Raw genomic sequence first — 20,835 nt, 5'->3', positions numbered from 1 at the left:
GTTTTAATGGAGTAAGAGAGTCTGTCGGATTCCTTAATTTCTATTGAATTATTAACTCGAGAATATTCATTATTTTCTCGCCAGGTCTTAAAAAATTGTCCCCGATCGATCCGACTTAAATAACATGAAATGTATTTTTTTGGTAACAAACAGCGCACATTTTAAGTTATTTGTTGCAATTAATTCCACACGAACATATCATGCAATGTTAACCCTCAAAGACTCAATGCAACGAATGTCCTTACACCGTTAAAATCGGAAACTGCTTTTGATTGGTCTGTTCCTTTCACTATTGTATACTCTCATAGCTTTGCTCTGCATAATTAATTGCATTCGTTGCTCTGTTTTAACACTCATGTGATGTCAGGCAGTATTCGCTGATATAATAAAAGTCAATTTCTTCTTTTCCAGATGGCGCATCATTCGGTGAAGTGTTTTTAAGCTATTTCTTGTCATAAACATACCGCAGTCTTCTAAAGACCTAAATTCTTCTTTCTCTCTGGGCATTTAGTTTTAATTTTAAGAAACTATTTATGCACTGTTTCCCTACTGAATAAAAACTAATCCGACATTTTGGAATTTACTCCAAAATATTCCATAAAAATATTTCGCTTTATTAGTGATTCAACCAACTTTTTGTATTCTTTTTTATGACGTGCATTTTAAGAAAAAAATTACTATAATACTTTCCTTCCTATCATGTTTTTACGCTTAGATTCACTGAGTGTTTTTCATTTCAGAATTGCATTCGCAGCTTTTTAAATCCTCGCAAAAACTAAGGAAGCATCGCCAAGATATTGTTTTACTAAACAATCTGTTCTTAGTGACATGGGCAACAGAAATACGAATAATGACATCAGCACCATCTGTTGAGGATAAACTGAACTAGATTGTTATTCGAATTTATTTATTTCTTTAATGGTGTCGGTAGACTCGGTATGTAAAGATTTAATTGATACTAAGTAATATGAGCGAACTGAATGAATACATTTTCAAAAGCAATTTTTACATTACACTTGCGGTCCACACAAAATGGTTCCAAATCCTCCGGAATAAATTAAAATGCTAAACGGAATCAAAATTCACTGAAGGAGACTGTCTATTACTCATCTCCTCCCTTCTCACATCTCGTGCATTTTAATTCTCTTAAGGTTGTTTTCTCTTCTGCACTTTCGGCATGGAAAGTTCCAAGAAATGTGGTCACAATAGACCTCGTCTTCATTGTCCACCCGTTCGTTTCCCATCCCTTTCTGCTGAATGGAGGGGACGTCACTTGCTTGATCGTATAGGGAATTATAAGTTGGCGCACAGACCATCTTAGTTTATATTCCTCCTCACCAAGTTCTTATACATATTTCCACGGCAATTCGCTTCATCTCTCTCTCTCTCGTGTTGCTACTTTGACTCCATCTTCCGACTGGGCGCGTGGCTTCTTTCTTTTATGACTTCCTTTACGATGCTGCAGTTGCATATTTGCGGTTTCCATCTCGGTTATGGCATTCCTGCGCGGAATAATTTGCCTTGCTGGTTACATCGATTTATGTTTACCACAGCTCATTCAACACCCGTAAGGGTAAAGCGGACAATAGAGGGAGCGCAACAATACCAGCACGTGGCATTCAGCACGCATGGCGTGTATGTCGCATACAAGACCTAACACAACACAAAATTCACTCCAAAAGGATGACGCAGCGAGCAAAATGTTGGGCGTATTAGCTGTCATCCTGTTATATTTAGTTATGTTTGCGGAGGAGGCTTTAAGTGTTTGTTTAGAACATTTGATTTTATCAAAATGAGTTTCATATTTCTTTGGAGATGCGAAGAATACTTTTTTTCTTTGTTTTGTTGCTACTATTTTTGAAATGCAAAAGAAAAATGAACTGTTTGGTATCGGTTGCATATTGGAGATTACTGTGCGCTTGCGTTTTTCTCTACTAGTGTATTGGCGGCATGGGTGGTCTCTATAGACTCGATCCTAAACCATTTTTTTGGATGTTTCTGGTGAGGACGCACATAATCCGCGATTTATTCGGATCAGCAACTCGTATTTAACGGTTTTGCAGCGCACTTCTACTGTAGTTATCTTGCTTGGTAATTAATGCTCCGAGTGATTCGCTGAAAAGAATCAAAGCGTAACTTATCTTCTCTTTATTATGCAGGCAGTGCTAATCGGGCTTACAAAGGGAAAAGAAGCGACTACGGAAGATGTTTGTAATTTACAGCTGCAAGATCTTCGACCGGAGTGCAGTTGACAGGAAGGTGCGAAGACGACATTGAGCAACAGGCTCGTGCCCGACATTTGTTGCAGGTGAGTTTATAGAATCCTCTGTTATCCGTTGTTTTAAATGCATTTCTTAATTGAAGTATGAACCCAAAAGATTCGTTATTAATTTGTTGACTGAAGCTCAGTAATATCGAGCCATTTTTGGAACCGTAGAATAAGAATAAACAACGAGCTTCATTCGTTGTTTCGATAAATCCAGCATGATTGCGAGAAGAGGACGTGGGATTGTGTATCAAGAGAAATCCTTTCCATAGCTTGAATTGCGTTGCAAATAACTGATGCAACGAATGGACATCGCATTATCGTAACGTTTCTTCCCTTGTGCAATCCGACCAATGAAAGATTGAAAACGCAACACTTTTTGCTCGCACAAGGTACTGAAGTGTGCTACGACCCAGGGGGCAAAGGCTATTTGTGTGGAATTGAGATTATGTAAAAATATTAGTACGCCAGTTCGCCAGAGCTTTCTTTTTCCTTATTACGGCTTTTGCTAAGCAGATGTTTTGAGGATATGATGGATATTGCTCCAGACTTCCCATCTCTCACCTTTCAAAATTGCAGATAGTGTTTAAAGAGTGGATCACATGACCTGCCAATATATTGAAGAATGAAGGGAACAAAATCTAAAGGTGCGATTTTCTTGCTGAAACTGATGTTTTCGGTCAATTCATAAAGCTTGGCACCTTCTGCTTCAACTGAAGTGCAAGACAGAGCATTGACGTTGTTATACTGCAAATCGTGTGCACACAAAATCAGTGAATTAACCTAGACGAAGCTGAGCTTTCTGACTTCATTAAGAGATTAAAAAGGCGCGTTTCGTGAGCTCAGCCTACTTTTAAATGGTCCCCGAAACAGCAGTGCCTACATCTGTTCTCAACGTTTACAACCCTTAGCATCAGTAGCCGCAGCAATTTGAAGAGGGTTTCTTCTTCGGAGCGTCTTTTACTAATTCATCTTTGGATTTCACTATAATTTTTTTTTGCGTTGGTTTTCTCCGAGTTACGGAATTTTTAAATGACGCAATAAAGTAAAAGCTAGATATATCTAGACGATCGTGAGGTCCGAAACATGCATTTGGTTCCTTTTTATCGTGTCCGAACAGGACGTGCGAGGTGTTCTGCGCCAGTAGAAGCTGTCATTGATGAATCGAAAACAGATACTTCTTTAATTACGCCAGAATGCATACAGTAGTGAATCAAAAACAAACAAGCTTGAAATCGAAGCTTCTCGCATACAGCCCATCCGTCTCCATCTGCGCGGTCGCCAAGTGGGACGGCCGATGTTGAGGAAGTCGAAGATGGTTGTCTACTGTTTAATTCTCCGAAGACCGGGAATGGCATCATAGAGAGAGAAAGAAGTATATCCCTGAGAGATGGACCAGTACTATGGAACATATCGTTGCCCCACCCTATTTGGATCTCTTGTTTATTTCTTGCAGTTTTATGAGATTTAATTTTTTTAAAGAAAACGTTCACAATCATTTATATCATCCAAGCATTACTCAGTTTCTTGTAAAGCAGTGAAGTTAACATTTCTTTATGAATAAAATCTTGTGAAAACGGAAATTTACTACCAAATGAAGATGGTGAGAGATAATTACAATACGTACGTGTGGGAGTTTGGGAACTCCAAAGACCAAATTTCCGATCGCATTGCAGTTTCTTAGGTATCCATGCCTACAAAGATTACACCACAGAAGACTTCAGGCAGAAGGGAAATTATTTTTTGATCTCATCCATTTTTAAGCGAACGTGAGATTTAAAAAAAAAAAAGGAATAAAGGTGCGTGTGAGTGTAGTGAATATATAATAGGTTCGAGTTTTTGGATAATAGATTGAAAGAAAGAAAACGGATGGACGAATAGACAGCGAATCCTTAAAGAAAAGAAAAAATTGGTGTATGCTTAACACTAATTTGAAAGCGCACGTAAACATTTTGCATACTTCTTGCCCTCCCTACGGACGCTTAAATAAAGAACCAGAAATAGAGAGATATTACACGCTTAGCATTAAAATATCTCAATATTTCAGATGACTCAGTTGGCGATTGCAGTTCCAACCACAACAAAACGATTAAAATTCTTCTGAGCTCCACTTGATCTTCATAAATCGACTTTACTACTGAGCTGTTCTTTTCCTAATCGCTCATTCGATTATTCTACCTTTTAAAAACGCGGTTTTTCGACATCCTGCACGCAACAGTGTCCTGATCCACCGTTTCTTAACCTGTGGTCCGCCACTGTTTAGGAAATTAAATAAAATTCCAGTGGAAAGCAAAATTCCCAATTGGAAATTTGAAAACATGTGAAATTGAACCATGTGATGTATTATTAAATGGTTTGATCCGTTTAATGTAAAGATTGACGATTTAAGTGAAATCTCCGCAGACGGTCTACTGAAAGTTCAAGAAAGGTTCATTCTACGAATTCCACTGTTAGCTGAATAAAATTTCTCGGCTCTTAAGTACCTAAAATAAATACAGAAACATATGAATTTAGAATCTGACCTCAGAAATGAACGATTGAAACATAAGTCAACCTTCCCATGAAAATGAAATTTTAGTTCTGTATATTTTTTCTTTGTTTATGAAATAAAATATTTCATAAACAAATATTAACAGGTTAGACCATAATAACATGGTCTAACCTGTTGTCCTCTCCTGTAGATTTTTTTTTCTTTTACTGTATAAATACAATTATTTCTATCCACTGCTTAAGCTTTGACATCATTGTAGCTTACTATTTGGAAGGGAAATTGAATCGACGGTTTGCTAATTACTGAATTCTGCTTCTTAGTTGGTTTCTTACTGCGGTGACAGTTATACATCATTATGCAAACGAGCCGTAATTCGGGTTGATTTCCAAAAAATTAAATAACGAAGTTAGTAGATCTGCAGAAGCATTTGGTATTGATGAGAGTTTAATATTAGTCATTCACGTATTTGTTACATTATCATGAAACCTCTTCCAGTGTATCAACTATAGATCGTTCTTCATAAGTGAACCTTGTTGATCGCTTGCAGTGGATGACAAGGTTTTGTGTACCGAATTCTTCGATGTTTCATTCCCCCCCCCCCCCAAAAAAAAATGCAAACCATCTCGAATGATGTACAATTATGGGAATATTGGTCCTCGTAGTCTTGCGTAATCTAAAACAAACCCAGTAGAAGTTCCGCCCTAGGTGTACTAAGCATGTTGGCGCTCAATCTCGTCTAGCCTAAGGCTCGCTTAAACTAGTTAATCGGACGTTGTCAGTCGTACGATCTGGATCAACTACGTTGAAAACCCAATCATGTCGCTCGTCATTTCGATTATAACATCAGGAGAAGTGGCGGAGAACGAGGTGCTGAATGTGGGTGGGTGGGGGTGCAATAAGTTGTGTAATATTGAAGGTCTGTGTGGCGCTTTGTGGTCAAGGCAGGAGAAAAAGAGGCGTGTGTGGACCAAGCAGTGAATTTAATAATATCACCGCCCCTCTGGCTGTACGAAATGGTCGGCTGAAAGAATGGCCTGGAATATATACAGTTCTTTTAAGAATGGCGTATCTGATTTGAGAGAGACACTTAGAATAAACTATAATTTATCAATAATTAAATATATATATATATATCCATTTCCGAGTCGTTTTTCAAACCAGTGTGAAATTATGAATAATTTTGCAAATTGGCTCGATCAGAATTATAACGAATTTTTAGGATGGATTAAGAAATTTTTGTCCAAGAAAACCTTATTAATCCTTTTTAATATAATTGGTATCCCTAAATGAAATCAGGAATTGCGAAGCATTCTGCGAGATATGCATTGCGAAACCTTTTGGTGTAGAACTTCATTTTCACTGAACGCAAAAAAAATGTGGGAATGCATTCGTGGTAAAATAAAACCACAGAAAACGTTCTCATTATCTCATACAAATAATACAAAATGGTTGTGCATTTAATTGTGTTTTTTGATAGTTGACGTGGGGTAGCAAAACCGTGGCCTTGGGGCTCGGTATTATCTTATAAAAAATTATCCAGGGTTGCCGTCGTGTAACAAAGCCAACGATCAAGATAATTATTTAGAAAATTCAGGCAGGGGAAAGAAGAAGAAAAAAAAAATGATGGTCTACGCTGCTGCATTTCAAAGTTCATGTAATATGACATTTAAAAAAAAAAAAATCAGTTTCACTGTACATGCATGGATAACTTTACTAGGGGCAAAAAAGTACTCATTATTACTGGAATATTTTAACCATTAAATTAGCGTGTCGTTTTGAACTGCTCTAATAACTACTTTCCTGGCGACATTCTGCGAAGGCTGTGGAGAATTTTTTATTTTTTTTACGCACGCAAAGAAATGGTGGGAGGGGGAGCTTAATCTGTACCATTACGAAATTTCGCCACTCTGCTATTTTAAATAGGTTTTAAAGAAACCCGTTAAAAAATAATAAAATCAATACTTGTAAGCAAGGCAGATCACTCACTGAGCAACACCTTTTTTTTTTGGGGGGGGGGGGGGGATGTTCACCCTGCAATGAAGAACAGCACAAACGTGTTATTAGATTCGATAGTGTTAGAGCAACTATTATCCAAGTACACTCTCGCCATTTTTTAGAAATCGAAAGGCAGTTTATCAATTCAGTTTTGAGCGGCTCAAATCGAGCAGAGTAAATCCACCTTCACTCAATCGCAACGCCACTTCGTGTGATACAACGGGCCACCCACACGGGTGCACGAAAGAAACTTAAAATGGAACTGTTTGTGCCAAGAATTGGCTATTTACAAACATTACGCGATGCGACGATATTTTTTGTTAGATTGAGCGTGAGAACTAAGAAATAGATTTCTCGCGATACGCTTACCAGTCTCTCATCTTGGAATGAAAATCCTACGTTCCCTCCATCTGAATAAGGCTTCACTAAGTAAGGGCGCATTCTGACTCCTTTGGCCTGTGAAGAGCAGTGAATTCCCCACTTCCGTGTGTGGGAGACCGGAATTCATCTTTGGACTCGAAATGTCGACACCTCATCCTTGAAATCAAATACTATGCTAATAACTCGTTGTTCCACTTGACTAATAGTTGATTCGAAAGATTTTATCGACAATGCACCTGCTCGGCTGAGTTCTAGACACTAGTGTGCGCGCGCTCAGATCATCACACATCTGTGAATGAACAATCCTCGAGAGGTAATCAGAACAATTAGTGGTTCTCGGTATAAACACGTGCAAGTGGTATTAAAACATTTTGTCCTTGTTGCGAGATTCATTGCATGCAGTCCACATCACTGGCACGGACCGAAGTGTTTCCAGCGGAAATCAATGAGAAAAGGCCGCTGACGTGGAGTTTACGCAACGAACCACGCAACAAGAACAAACGAGTCAAGAACTCGTGAATCGTTTGTTCTTGTTGCAAGGACACAGAACGAACTTTTAAATTAACGCAAGAAAAATGAACCATTTTTTTCTGGCATTATGGGAACAAAATAGAAGTGGTTGAAGAAATTGAAAACAACTTCTGTCGTATTAAGTGAGAACCATTTCTTTTAGAAAAATGTGAATCATCTTCAGGCCACCTTCTGCTTCGAGACTTATCAAATTCGTATTTTCAGGCGCGTGCAAAACTTGGGGTAAGACGATATTATAGGTTCGGAAGGAGTAAATGGGTCGCATCTTTTTATACTTAAAACATCTCAATAATAGTCGTGAAATATTCTGGTAACGTCAAGACAGTTCATAGGAAATTCTATTTAAAAACTATTTCTTCTTTAAAACTTTCGCTCTCTCAATAATCTAAATGTGACGAACGATGTTTGCATTATCTGCTACTCAGCATGCTTTTTCTATGGATGGAATGAAGCGAGGCGACCGTGCACACATCACACTCCCTTCAACAGATACATTCTCCCGATTTCTTGTCCGCGTGCCGCCTGAAATGTTGTTCCTGTGACTTCACGTGTGTTTCTGCAGTCTAGTATTCTGCACATAAAACTCATCTTCACGCGATAAAAAGAAATCTCGGTTTTCGTAGAAATTACGTAATCCTCACAAAATCTAAAAAGAGGAGCTCAAGCTCGTCGACGAACTTAATCTCCTTCGTTAAATCTAATGCAAATGAGCGTTTGGATCAATAGATAACGGAATGACGCGTTATGATCGTCTGGTAGAGGTCGGTGAGGAAATCTTTTCTTATTCATTTTGATATTCTGATTTCCCCCCCTTTGTTTGCGGTATTGTCTTGACTAACCAGCATTTAAACTTCTAGCCATTGAAGTTCAGTGTTTTTGGATTTAAATAGATCAGGATTACCTAGGTCGAGGTTAAAATAGAAGGATTATTCAATAAATATTTGTGTGTGTGAAATTCAAAATCCCATCTTGTTTCGAACAGCGCATCCGATTGCATTCATCCAAACAGCGATTGTTGAACTCGAGACTTGAAGCAAATTGGCCATTATTTTGGTAACGACAGTTCGTTGACAAAATCAGGGATTAAAAAGGTAATCACCCGGTTATGGAGAAGCTCTCGTGGAGATCATTTAATGTTATTGGGAAATAAAACCCATAACAATTAAGCAAACAATTGAAATAAATCCGTACGTAATTGAACCAACGCTGGTTTGTCTCACTAGCGATACTAAAATCGTGTATATTTGAATCTTACTACAGCAGTTTCTTCGAAAAGGAACCTGAAGAAATAAAGACGAATGCGATCTCGTTCTTATGTTCGAATAGTAATCATACTTTCTGGTCATTTGGTCGCAGCCATTACTTTGATCGGCGTTGCTGTCCATCCCCACTTCCACCTCATTGACCTTCTTCTGCTTTTGTCAGTAACGTTTGTGTTGCAACTGCGTGTTTTCGTGTCTGTAACGACTTTCCAAATATTGCAATTGTTTGGCCTTCGCACGATTGAATCGATAATGGGAGGGAGTTTGTATTAAGTATTTCGCTCCTATAAATACACCGCGTTGCAAAAATTAAAGGGCCAACTGATTTTTTCATAAATCCAGTATTTTCACAGATCAATGAATAATATGAATGAGATTGACACTCATTACACTTCCTGGACAGAATTTAATTTCTGACAATTTGTTTAAAACGGACACGTATTTTTGTCCATAATTCCGCCAATATAGTTTATGCATTGAACTTGGACTTTGTCTCGCCCAATTGTCGTTCTACGTAGCTCTTATCGAAACTGTTCTTTTAAGCAGTTTTGGTATTCCAAATACAGAAAAGCGTTAGACAGTGATGCGTGCTTTCTCCTCACTCTACAGTGAAACAAAAAATTGAGGGTATGGAAGAACTGGAGGAAGGGGAAATATAAATAATCTTCGTTATGCAGATGATACAGTATTGATTGCTGGGACAGAGAGAGACTTTCAGAAGTTAATAGAGCAAATAAATTAAAAGAGCAGAGTAAAAAAAATGGCCTTACATTAAATTAAAAATATTAAATAATTAGAGAAAACAACATCACGAAATTAAAAATCAAATTATAGAGGATGGGAAATGCAAGAGAGAGATTAGGAGAAGAACAGAAAGTGCAAAATAAACGTTTAGCAGAATGAAGCAAGAGAAATTAAAAAAAAAAAACAGATTAAGAATGATTAAATTCTTTAGTTTGTCTGCGGAGCAGAAAAATGGACACCAAACAAGGAAGACAGAAGAAGAGTTGATGCTTTTGAGATGTGGATGGACGTACAGAAGGGTTTCGAAAATCTCGTGGATTCAGAAGAAGAGAGGTGAAGGATTGGGGATGATGGGTACTAAAATGGGCTAATAAAAAAAGATACAACAATATCACGTGGTTCATGTTATGGGGCATGAAAGTCTTCCAAAAGACTTATTAAAGACATGCTAGATTCTCTCTACGACAGTTTAACTTTTGACCATCTACAGACTCGCCATTAGCAGAAGGCACCTTTTCAGCACTTCACTGCGCGAATGCATCGTGCGTTTTCTCAACGCCTCTTTGAATATAACTCGCTCAAACTGTTAATTCTAATTGTGCTGCAGTCGACCGAACAGACTGCTCGTGCATCTGTTAGCTGTATGCGCCACTTGGTGGGACACTGTGCTCAATATTCAAGAAAAATTGTGGTGTCCGCATACTTTTAGTAACATAGTATATATTCAGCTGGAATTATCGAAGACACAGCTTTAAAACAGTTGATATACGGTGGCACACATAGGTGTATCTTGGATTCGATCGCCTCCGACAATTTACATCAAATTTAGTTTCAGTACAACAGAAAGGTGAGTTTGTTATGTTTCTTGTGGCTTTTTTCCTGTGCTCGTTTCTTCTGTCAATGCGTCGAACCTTGGCGATGTTGGGAAGTTGTTTTCAGAAGGCATTTTGCTGCTCATTTAAAATCTCACTGCTATCTTTGGTTTCTCATTTCGTCAGATTCTTATCCTGTTTGACTTAAAAGTCGCAAACGTTTGTCACGGTAATATCTCTTTCCTGGAATAGTTGATGTTAAAAAACCCGCTTAATTTTTCTTTCCGGTCGATCCAAGAGAAGCTGTTCTCGCCCACCAAGAATCTATTTCCTGCAGAAATTTTGTCACAAGCAGCTGCAGTTGCTCTTCGCATTGTAAACAAGTTTCCATGTTGTTTGGGGGGGGGGGTAGATTTTCCAGCTCATCCGATGAGGCACTCACTGTGCATGCGTGCGTGATGGAGAAATCTTCATCGAAAAGCATTTTCACTTCATGGAAGCGGTGTCCCCCCCCCATTTGTTTTCGTTATCAGAGACTCGCTGCATTTATGCAAATTGTATCTACGTTTGTCATCACGCAGGTTGCGCTTTTTTGTTTATACAAACCACGGAAATTTAAAATCCTGGCCGACCGTTGCTACATGCAAGTTTTGGGAGTCTGAATGTATATCACGACAAATTTAGTTCCACATTTTCGGCCGCTGGGCGTGTTTACAGGCGTAAATTTCACTCGAACTCCGGGCGCCGCTGACTGCCTGTTTCACAAAACCTTCAGGAACCGTGAAGCTTGCCTCGTTTTGCCACACGAAGTGCTGCTCAGCTACAAATAACCAATGAACCGATCTCTAGATGACGAGAAACCGCTCTCCTATCACGGAAGTGCCATTAATTTAATCCGTTTTATCTCTTTCAGAAAAAAAAAAAATTGAAAGCGCATGTCTTCCATAATGCTTAAATATGTTTAGAATGGTTCATCTGGTGAACCCACTTGGCGTATAAATAAACCACAGTTTTAAATTCACCATTCAAAAATGGTTGGTTCCCCTTCTTTGCTGGGGGGGAGGGATCACTATGGCAATCCTAAAAATCTCCAGCAGACAAGATAACTCGCTCCTCAAGCACTTCCCACTGATTCTTCTCCATGGTTCAACAGATGGCTTCATTTCTGCACATTCTCCGCTGACGATGCCCAGTTGTTGAAATAATCTTTTACAGCGCTGCTGGAAAGATGCCGGTTAGATTCCGATCGTATTACGAGAGAAATGCTTATAAGGCTTTACCTCCAAGAAACTTGGATTTCTCTTCGCCCAAAACTTGCCAAAGAAAACAGCGCGCAATTAAGGGGTGTAATCTGATGCTCGCACTCTGTTACCGTAGTTTCAACTGCTGCTGATTCCCTGCAGTACCCCAAACACTGATTTCGAGGAACGATTTTGCCCTGAAACGTGTGCTGCAGTTGGATTCACTTGATAGCAGTGGTTTTCGTCTTGAAGGTTCACGATTACTTAAGAAAATCATTGGAAGTACCTCAAAACAACTATTAAGGGGCACATTTTCGGAGGAGAAATCATTCAGGGTTCGAAGACCTTTACAAAAAGGGAAACGGGTTACATCATTCTTGTCCGATTAAAAATGGGAAGGCTTGCGTCGATTGATTTTATTATCTTCGCGATTGCCGATCCGATTGCAATGTGTACGTTATGAATTTTATGTAAATTCTAATTAGAGGTCTTCGAAATTAGCAAATTCCGTTTAATTTCTTTAACAAGAATTGGCTTCTTAAACTAAATGAAAAAGAAGGAAAGGAAATCGAGTGTGATTGTACCACTTTCGATAACCAACCAAAAATTCAATACTCGGTAGTCTTCTAAGAAATAGAAGCGATCCGTCAAGCAAATATTCCGCGTGCTCAAATTACCAATTTAAATACTGCGCGCGCCTGTTTTAACATGGCCAGCTTATAATAGGCGCCATTTTTTTCGCCGATTTCATTTTCCCATTGCCATTCGTGACCACAATAATGTTCCCAATGGTGTATTAGTAGGGAACTTAATGGCAATCGACATGTTGTTAGAAGCAGACGAATCTTGTTTTCCACTAAGCGCGAGCTTTATTGAAATTGCATTCGAGTTATACGCACTTCTAAAGTGAAACACAAACGACGTATTACAGTAAATCTCTTTCTGGGCAGTTCCGTTCAAATCTGAATTTGAATTACAGGAAAATCTCGTTCGAGAAGGGGAAACATTACTGAAATGAAAAGGTTTCTGTTTAATTTACAAATAACAAAGAAAGGAGCGATAAAAGAGACTATTGGAGATTGACGGGTGATAACTCACGGCTGATGGAGATTCTCGGGACGTTGCTTAGACCAATGACTTGAAAGCATTAAGAGAAATTCCTTGAATTAAATATTGCAGATTCTCCGCTTATTTGCGACACTCAATAAAATTTGTTCGGCTTTCGTTTCACGACGCGTTGTAACTGACGTTTGTTAACTATAACGAGGTTATTCTCTGCAATGTAATCTGGCAACATCACCAAGGAAATTCGTAAAATGAAAAATTCCTGTAATGACAACATTTCCTGCGGTTTGTGGCTCGAGGTTTGTAGTCCTGCATTCTTCGTCGCTTTGTCTCCACCGAGGCAAAAAAAAACAACCCGTACCGAATGAATAGGAACCGGTTTCAACATTAGTGGTTCAGATCAATCTGTTAATGAAATTCTTGAGAACATCAGAAAGCAAATTATGTCTCCGACATTCTACAACACACTTCATGCTTAAAAATATACTTCACTTTTGAACAAATTACTTATTTTTCGGACGATAAGACGCACCCCAAATTCATGAGACGATTTTTAGACAAAAATATTTACAAATTTATTTATTTTACAATCATTTGTATTAGTAATATTCAGTTCATCTTCACTCTCGATACTATCCCTCGTCTCGTTAATATCACCGTTCGTATTACTTTCCTCTGAACTATTGTTGTCACTCCCTTCAAAAACTGCGTCATCTTCGGTACCATCCATCGCATTTCTTAATTGACTTTATAATCGTCTCTTCTTTCACAGCTTCCCATGAATTTTTCACCCAGGTACATACTTCTGAAATTGTTGGCCGTTTCATACGTCCTGTTGATGTAATAACACCGTGATTTGGCTTTGCCATCCACTTATTCCACTCTTCCCGCATAAACGTTTCGAATGGTTTATTAATAGATCCATCCAAGGGTTGTAATTGACCTGTAAGGCCTCCAGGAATGACAGCTAATTCTGTATTCATTTCTTTTAGAAGCTTCTTGGTTGATTCTGTTTTATGCGCTCTGAATTGATCCCACACTAACATCGCAGGCTTTTTAAACAACGCACCCGGACGTTTTGCCTATATCTTTTGTATCCATAATTTCATTCCTGTTTCGTCCATCCAGCCTTTATCTTGAACGTGGATAATAATACCACGAGGAATTTCATCTCTCGGTAACGTTTTTCTCTTGAAGATTAACATGGGGGGGGGGGATGCTTTTGTTCCGTCTGCGCAACAAGCTAAAACTACAGTGGAGTGATTTTTTTCGTGACCTGTTATTTTGATCACTATTGATTTGGTGCCTTTTGAATCTACTCTCCGATTTGAAGGAACATCAAAAGTTAGAGGCGCATCATCCGTGTTCGCAATTTGATTAAGCTCAAAGTTAAATTTCCTACGCGCTGATATGACAACTGTATGGAATTCTATAATTTTAGCTTCATAGTCAGCCGGCATTTTTTGGGCTAGAGTGGTTTTTGTACGCATGCATAACCCACGTCTTTTCATAAATTTAAAGCACCAAGACGGTGATCCGGTAAAATCTAAAATTCCATTAGTAATTGCCCATCGTTTCGCTTCAAAAATTATTTTCGTAAAAACAGATATTTCCATGTTTCGATGATTTGTTTACCCACTTTTTCATTTGTACTTCTAATTCTGACCATTTTTCTAGGTGCGAACGGAATGTTTTCTTGTGTTTACATAGCAGTTTTAATTGTTCCTCTTGTTTTCTCCACCCAGGAACCATTTTTTTCTGTTGGTGGTGGACCAAAATGTCATTCTGCTGCTCTGTTTCCATATTGTTTTGCATAATTTATCACATTTAATTTATAACTCACATTTATATGAAAGTCTTTTTTGTTTTTCACTCATTTTTCCTAATTTTAAGATAAAACTTTTAACGACTTATAAAAAATAATTCAAATGAACCGTACAAAAGCACACATGTTTACACACTAATGACTATTAACGCTCTAAATCGGTGATTCACCCCCATGCAGCGAGATAACTTAGGTACCTACCGTCAGTGGCGTACTTACTAATTTTATCTAACATATTGCGCCAGTAATTGAACTTCGCTAACAGCTTCGGTACAGTGTAAAGATTCGTATTTTAACGTTACCTTCGGACCATAAAACGCACCCCAATTGTCTATTTTTCTATGTAAAAAGGGGCGTCTTATGGTACGAAAAAGACGGTAGTTAAAACTTTTGTCCACGCGATAGTTGGCTACAATAACGTATTTGAATGCTATTCTCAATTTCCTGGGTTCCACTGGCTTGGCAAAATTCACGAGTTTAGCATAATCTTGAGAATTTGCCAGGCTTAGAAGAGACAAAGTGGCTTCTGTGATCATCTGGTAACATCCGCTGACACTGACCCAATGTTGGCAGCACCTTTTTTTTCTTTCTTGCCCTTCAAAGGCTGCTTTAATAACCTTTTAAGTAATCGCCCTCATCAGTTCCTTCCTAGTTGGCCCGTTCCACTTCTTCCTCCTTTTAGCACATTTTCTTTTCTCACTGATATTACACCAGTGAGTGTCGTGCTGAACACATCTTACCATGCAACAAAAACAGTATGTAATGAGGTGGATGGCACACGCTCCCGGACAATATCCATTCAAGAACGGTCTAACTCGGTTCTTCTGTGGTCACAGATGGCGATTAGAAGTTATCTTGTCAAACAAGCTAATCTATAATGCGGTTTGGTCATGATTCCTTTTATGGCTTATCTTCAAAAGTCTACGTATGAAATCTGCAGTAGACGGAGGAGGTAAGAATGCATTTTACGATTAGATGACACTTCATGACATGCTTGTTTGCTTGCTGCTAAAAGATGAGTACAGCGCCATCTGTTAGCAAAACATTAAGCATGAAATTCATCCTTTCAATATTCTTAACTACTTTATGTGAATGCCACCCACGAAAGGCTGTAGACCTACGGTACTTATTTGCGCCGTGAGTGTGTCAAGGGTTCCCTAATGCAGAAACGTTCTTATAGAGACTAAACAGGATACTGGTGGTGCACGATAACACCTCAACGGAGTCAAACTCTATATGGTAAAAACTCCTCATATTGGAACCCTAATTGTGATGTGATTTTCTTTGAACTTGATTCAGTTTTTATGCTCTAAACTGTGTTACAAATGAATGATAATCTCTCACGCTTTCTTCTATAACGAGATATTTTTCTTTTCAGGCAATCAAAGAGAGACACCGCGTTGTGTCGCTGGACTCCTTGTCATGTTCTTGAAGAAGCTGCTTGAAGACAGCGTGTCCTCTGCCCACGGAGTTGTTGTTGGCACTCAAATGATTCTTCTGTCGTTCTCAGATTTGAGGTTTGTGCGCGTATTTTTCCTCTTCTGCTGCCGCTGCCCTCGCAGGCTATTTGCTACCTCTTCTGGTTATGCTTACTTCTTGCTGTGTGCCGTAATCCAGTGTCGCCATCCCGACTAATGACTGTCGAGAAAAGAGAAAAACAGTACCAAGTGAACCTCTGCGAAAGGTCACAACTATGCTGGCGATTTCTGCAAGGAACAAAAGACCTTCATGAGATTGCTGAATAAACCTCCTTCTTTGCGGATCATGTTCTCCTTGAAGAGCGTTCTGGCTTCGGTGTCCTCAAACCTCGACAAAGAGGACAATCTCACTTACGACGGCCGCATATTGGACTTCTCAAATACGCTTCTAAATTTTTCCTCGTACGACTCTCCGCTAGACTCGAGAGAGAACGCGTCAGTTTGGATCCCAAACGCGGAAAATAACTCGCGGTGGCTGCTGAACACCTCCAGTGATCACCCCGCGTTTCTAAGCCTTTTCAATGTTACCGAAGACGAAGAGGTCAGAGTTCGCCACCTGGGTCTTGCTGTGTTACTGGCATTCTTTTGCGTAGCCACGGTGTTCGGCAACGTTCTGGTGATGGTGGCCGTAGTGCGCGAGCAATATCTCCACACCGTGACCAACTATTTCATCGCTTCTCTAGCCACAGCAGATCTCATCGTCGGCGCCATTGTGATGCCGTTTTGCGCAGTTCTCGAAGTCATGGACAAGTTCTGGCCTTTCGGTCAAGACTGCTGCGACGTCTGGCATTCCGTTGATGTCCTGGCCAGTACGGCGTCGATTCTCAACTTATGCATCATATCTCTGGATAGGTATTGGGCCATTACGGATCCCATATCATATCCAAATCGTATGACCCCGACAAAGGCGGGTGTACTAATAGCACTTCTGTGGGTATGTTCTGCTTTGATCTCCTTCCCGGCTATTGCGTGGTGGCGAGCGGTGAGTCCCGAACACCCACCTCCTAATCAGTGTCTCTTCACGGACGACGTCGGTTACCTAGTGTTTTCGTCTACCATCTCGTTCTACTGCCCCCTCACGGTGATGGTGTTCACTTACTACCGCATCTACAGGGCAGCCATCGAGCAGACCCGCAGCTTCAAGATGGGATCGAAGCAAGTGCAGGCCATGAACGGCGAACGTTGTGTTGCCCTCACCCTGCGGATCCATCGCGGTGGAGTGTTTCATTCGGATGCTTATAAGCCGACTTTCACGGATCTTAATGCGCCTCACGAGGACATGTTCGACAGAGCCTCCCTGAAGGTGCCCAACCGCCATCTGAAATCGTTTTCGCTGAGCCGAAAACTGTCGAAGCTGGCCAAGGAACGCAAGGCAGCTAAAACTCTCGGCATAGTGATGGGGGTGTTTATTTTATGCTGGCTGCCGTTCTTCATCGTCAACATTCTCGTCGGAGTCTGCGGTGACGAGTGCGGAGTCAAATTAGACTTGGCTTTCTCCGTGGTGACGTGGCTCGGCTGGATTAATTCCGGCATGAACCCCGTCATTTACGCGTGCTGGAGCAGGGATTTCCGCCGTGCTTTCATCAAACTTCTGTGCTCGTGCTGTCCCAGTTACTTACGCAGACGACAAAGGTACCGCACACGCCTCAGGCAGGCAGTGAGGGACGAGATCGGCCTTCCGAATCTTCGAGCACCGATCATGCAGCTGGACGAAGAAATCAAGTTGTAAGCCACCCTCTCCCCTAGAAGACTGGTTACTCTGTCCGGACGAAACGATGTAATTTGTGACCTTGAATGCAATCGCCGCTATGAACCTCCCGTGTATACGATTTAGTTTTCGAAAGCGGCGAGTGCAGGTGCCACCAGACCGCTTTTGTCGCTCTCTCTTCTTGTAAATATTCACACAACAATCTGAACTTAAGCCAGAATCGCTAATAAAATTATTCAAGTTCTTTACTTTAGATTTTTTTTTTTACGTTTCTTCGTCGAACAGCAGTGCTCACTTCTTTTTCATATTAATCTTATTGAAGGTCGTCGGCAAGATTTCTACTGTGGTGAACATACTCACCCCCCCCCCCCGAGGTAACAGGAGTAGAAACTTTAGTATTCTGCCAAACTCTTAAACTTCTTTTCCTCCTTTCACCACAGCGAACTCGGAATTCTCCACCAGGGACCGAAATGGAGGGTTTTTATTTTATTTATTTGCTTGATTTAAGAAATTCCTGCGAGATTTCAGCGGAAAGTATTGAGAAATACGAGTTGTCGCGATGAACACCCTTTGCTTGCAAATGATTATGCAGCTTACTTGTTCGAAGATCCGGTGTGAGAACCCCCCCCCCTCCGGACCATCTTTATTCCCTTCACATTTCGGCTACACAGAAACGTACTATCTTGTGGCTATTTGGGATACGAACTAATTCCAACTTCTTCAATATTCTTCGAAAGGGCATTTCATTGACGTGCAACGCACCTCCTTACGGTCTCGAAGGAGCGCAATTCGCCCTTCTTATGGCGACGCTTCCTTCGAGTACGCTATGGAATCTGAACTACCTCAGTTTAGGGAAATCTCGAATCAGATTCAATTTTCTCTGCGATTAAAATGCAGCACACGCCCAAACACCTTTTCACATATTCGCATTTGAAAACGTTTCACCCGCTGGTTAGCACTTCGTTAAGGATGACTTTGGCTAATCCTACAATGAACAACTGCTCATTCGAGAAATGCAATCAATGAGACGCCTTTCAATTATGCTTCAATTTCTCTACGAAACTTAAGAAGCAAATTTTAAATTCATAATAGTTGCATTCGAGATGTATGAATATTCGATTAATCTGTCTACGTACTCAATGAGTTCGACCTGATGAATATTTAAGACTTAATCGAATATTCATACACCTGGAATGCTCAGAGGTCTTATCACTTCCCTAAAACACCGACAGGGGAGGTAGCCAACTCACCCAGCGCATCGTTATACAATAGGTTCAAATAAATACCGAGAGGCTCTGCTTTGAAACGAAACATGATGCTGTGTAGTTTCCAGTCCTCACGTAGCCCGCGCTGTTATTTAATTCGTGCTTAACACCCCAATCAATTGTTGGAAACATCAGTTGATGTTAATGGTACCTTTAGGGAAACCAAGGACTAAAGCAGTGGTACAAAAATATTGGCGGTTCAAGGACTGTAAGGTTAATGACACGACATAATGTAAAAAGCTGTACGGTTTCTACGCAACAAAAGGACACCTACATATACAGTATATGCCAAACCAGTTTTAGACTTCTGTAAATGGCCTGAAACTGTTTCTCCTCGTTAGGACTCGGTCATCAAGAGTGCTTGGAAGAATGGATGCAGATGGGTATGTGCCACTTCTGAATAACGTAATGTGTCCTGTACTGTGGCAGGTTTAGGGATCAGACACGTCGCTTTCAACACGACAGCACATGTCGCAATAACAGGTGTTATTGCGGCAAGGTTTGATGACGACTGCAAGAGAGGCTTCGTTTTAACCAAAAAGAACGCCTTTACGAAATAACTGGAATGCCTGGAACTGAGTAGACGTGCCACGAACAGCACCGTTGTTGGAGACTTCGAATAAATCGCTTTTCTTCTGTCTGAAACGACAGGAGAAAAGCGATCCCGACACAATATCGAGGTGTGTGTGAAAGTTAAATTCTTCTAAAATACTAATTACGCTGCAGTACGCATAAATTATAATCGACGAGATATCTGACCTCGCTACATTAGAACAGACATGCGATGTGCAGTCTTGTACACTGGAATTTACGCCCACCTCATCACTGCGAACCAGTGAAATTATTACGTTAGGAATCTTTAAATTTACGCAATACTGCCAGAGAAGGATTCCAAATTGCTGTGGATGGCTGATCACTTTGTCAGTTTGACGAGTAGCTCAATGTGGAATTGTCGGCTCTTGTAGTGCTTGTTCGTAATGTGCCAGTTAGTACACTACAAATATTAATGTACAAATCAGCTTAGAGGAAATTTCTTTGCGCGGTGGAATAGAAATGTCTGAGTATAATCATTATTGGGATTAGAAGTAATCTCAAGAAGAAAATTTGCGCAAAAAAACAACAACAACTTAATCATTGGTTCTTAGACTATGCAGATACGAGAGATAGAGAGAACAGGTGATTGGTTTGAAAGGCAGCAAATGTGTTTGTATTGTTTAAAATGTAAATAGTAAATTATATTTTCAAATGACCCTTCTTAAAATATCCGTTTAAGATTATCTAGAAGCATCGAAGTGAATCAAATGCAAACCCTCATTTGAATTTGAATCCTCTCAGGTTGAAAATAGTAAAGGGAACATGAATTTAATGATATTTGCAATGGATCGCTCTCAAAATGGTTTAAGAACCTCTAGTCTAAAAACTCTCTCTCCCTCTACTCAAATTGGTGTATGAATAGACACTTGCTTATATCTTGTAAATAACAAGGAATTCAAAGTAATGCAACCACCATCTTCTTCGCGCAATCAGAAGAATAAACGACCCCATTGGTTGGGAAAATGTGAGTTTCCAATGTTGTTTTCAGTAAATGATCAAATAGACCTCCAGGAAGCCCGTTGAATATTCAGAAACACATTCGCCTTTAATACAAACCATCGTTTTTGTATTGAAATAAATCATCTGCTATCGTCAGGATATCCCATCTCTCAACAGCAGAAAATGTATTGGATATGGTACAGCCATGGTTGGTTTACCAAAATAATTACTCAGTACG

General features: G+C 39.9%; 1 pseudogene across 1 annotated transcript in view; it reads left to right on the top strand.

Moving 5' to 3' along the window:
- The window catches only part of LOC150102910 (dopamine receptor 2 pseudogene), a 289,605-nt pseudogene extending 271,558 nt beyond the window's left edge, over positions 1 to 18,047 (top strand). Inside the window, exons 3-4 of the transcript XR_016548814.1 lie at positions 2,160 to 2,308; positions 15,992 to 18,047. The product of XR_016548814.1 is annotated as a dopamine receptor 2 pseudogene (transcript). The remainder of the gene's footprint in view (positions 1 to 2,159; positions 2,309 to 15,991) is intronic.
- Positions 18,048 to 20,835: the final 2,788 nt, after the last annotated feature.

This window comes from Typopeltis vanoorti, chromosome 9 (assembly GCF_054136105.1).
Source record: "Typopeltis vanoorti isolate ZY-2024b chromosome 9, IOZ_Tvanoo_1.0, whole genome shotgun sequence".
In the NCBI taxonomy this organism is placed as follows: Eukaryota; Metazoa; Arthropoda; class Arachnida; order Uropygi; family Thelyphonidae; genus Typopeltis; species Typopeltis vanoorti.
This window is presented reverse-complemented; position numbering and strand designations above follow the sequence as displayed.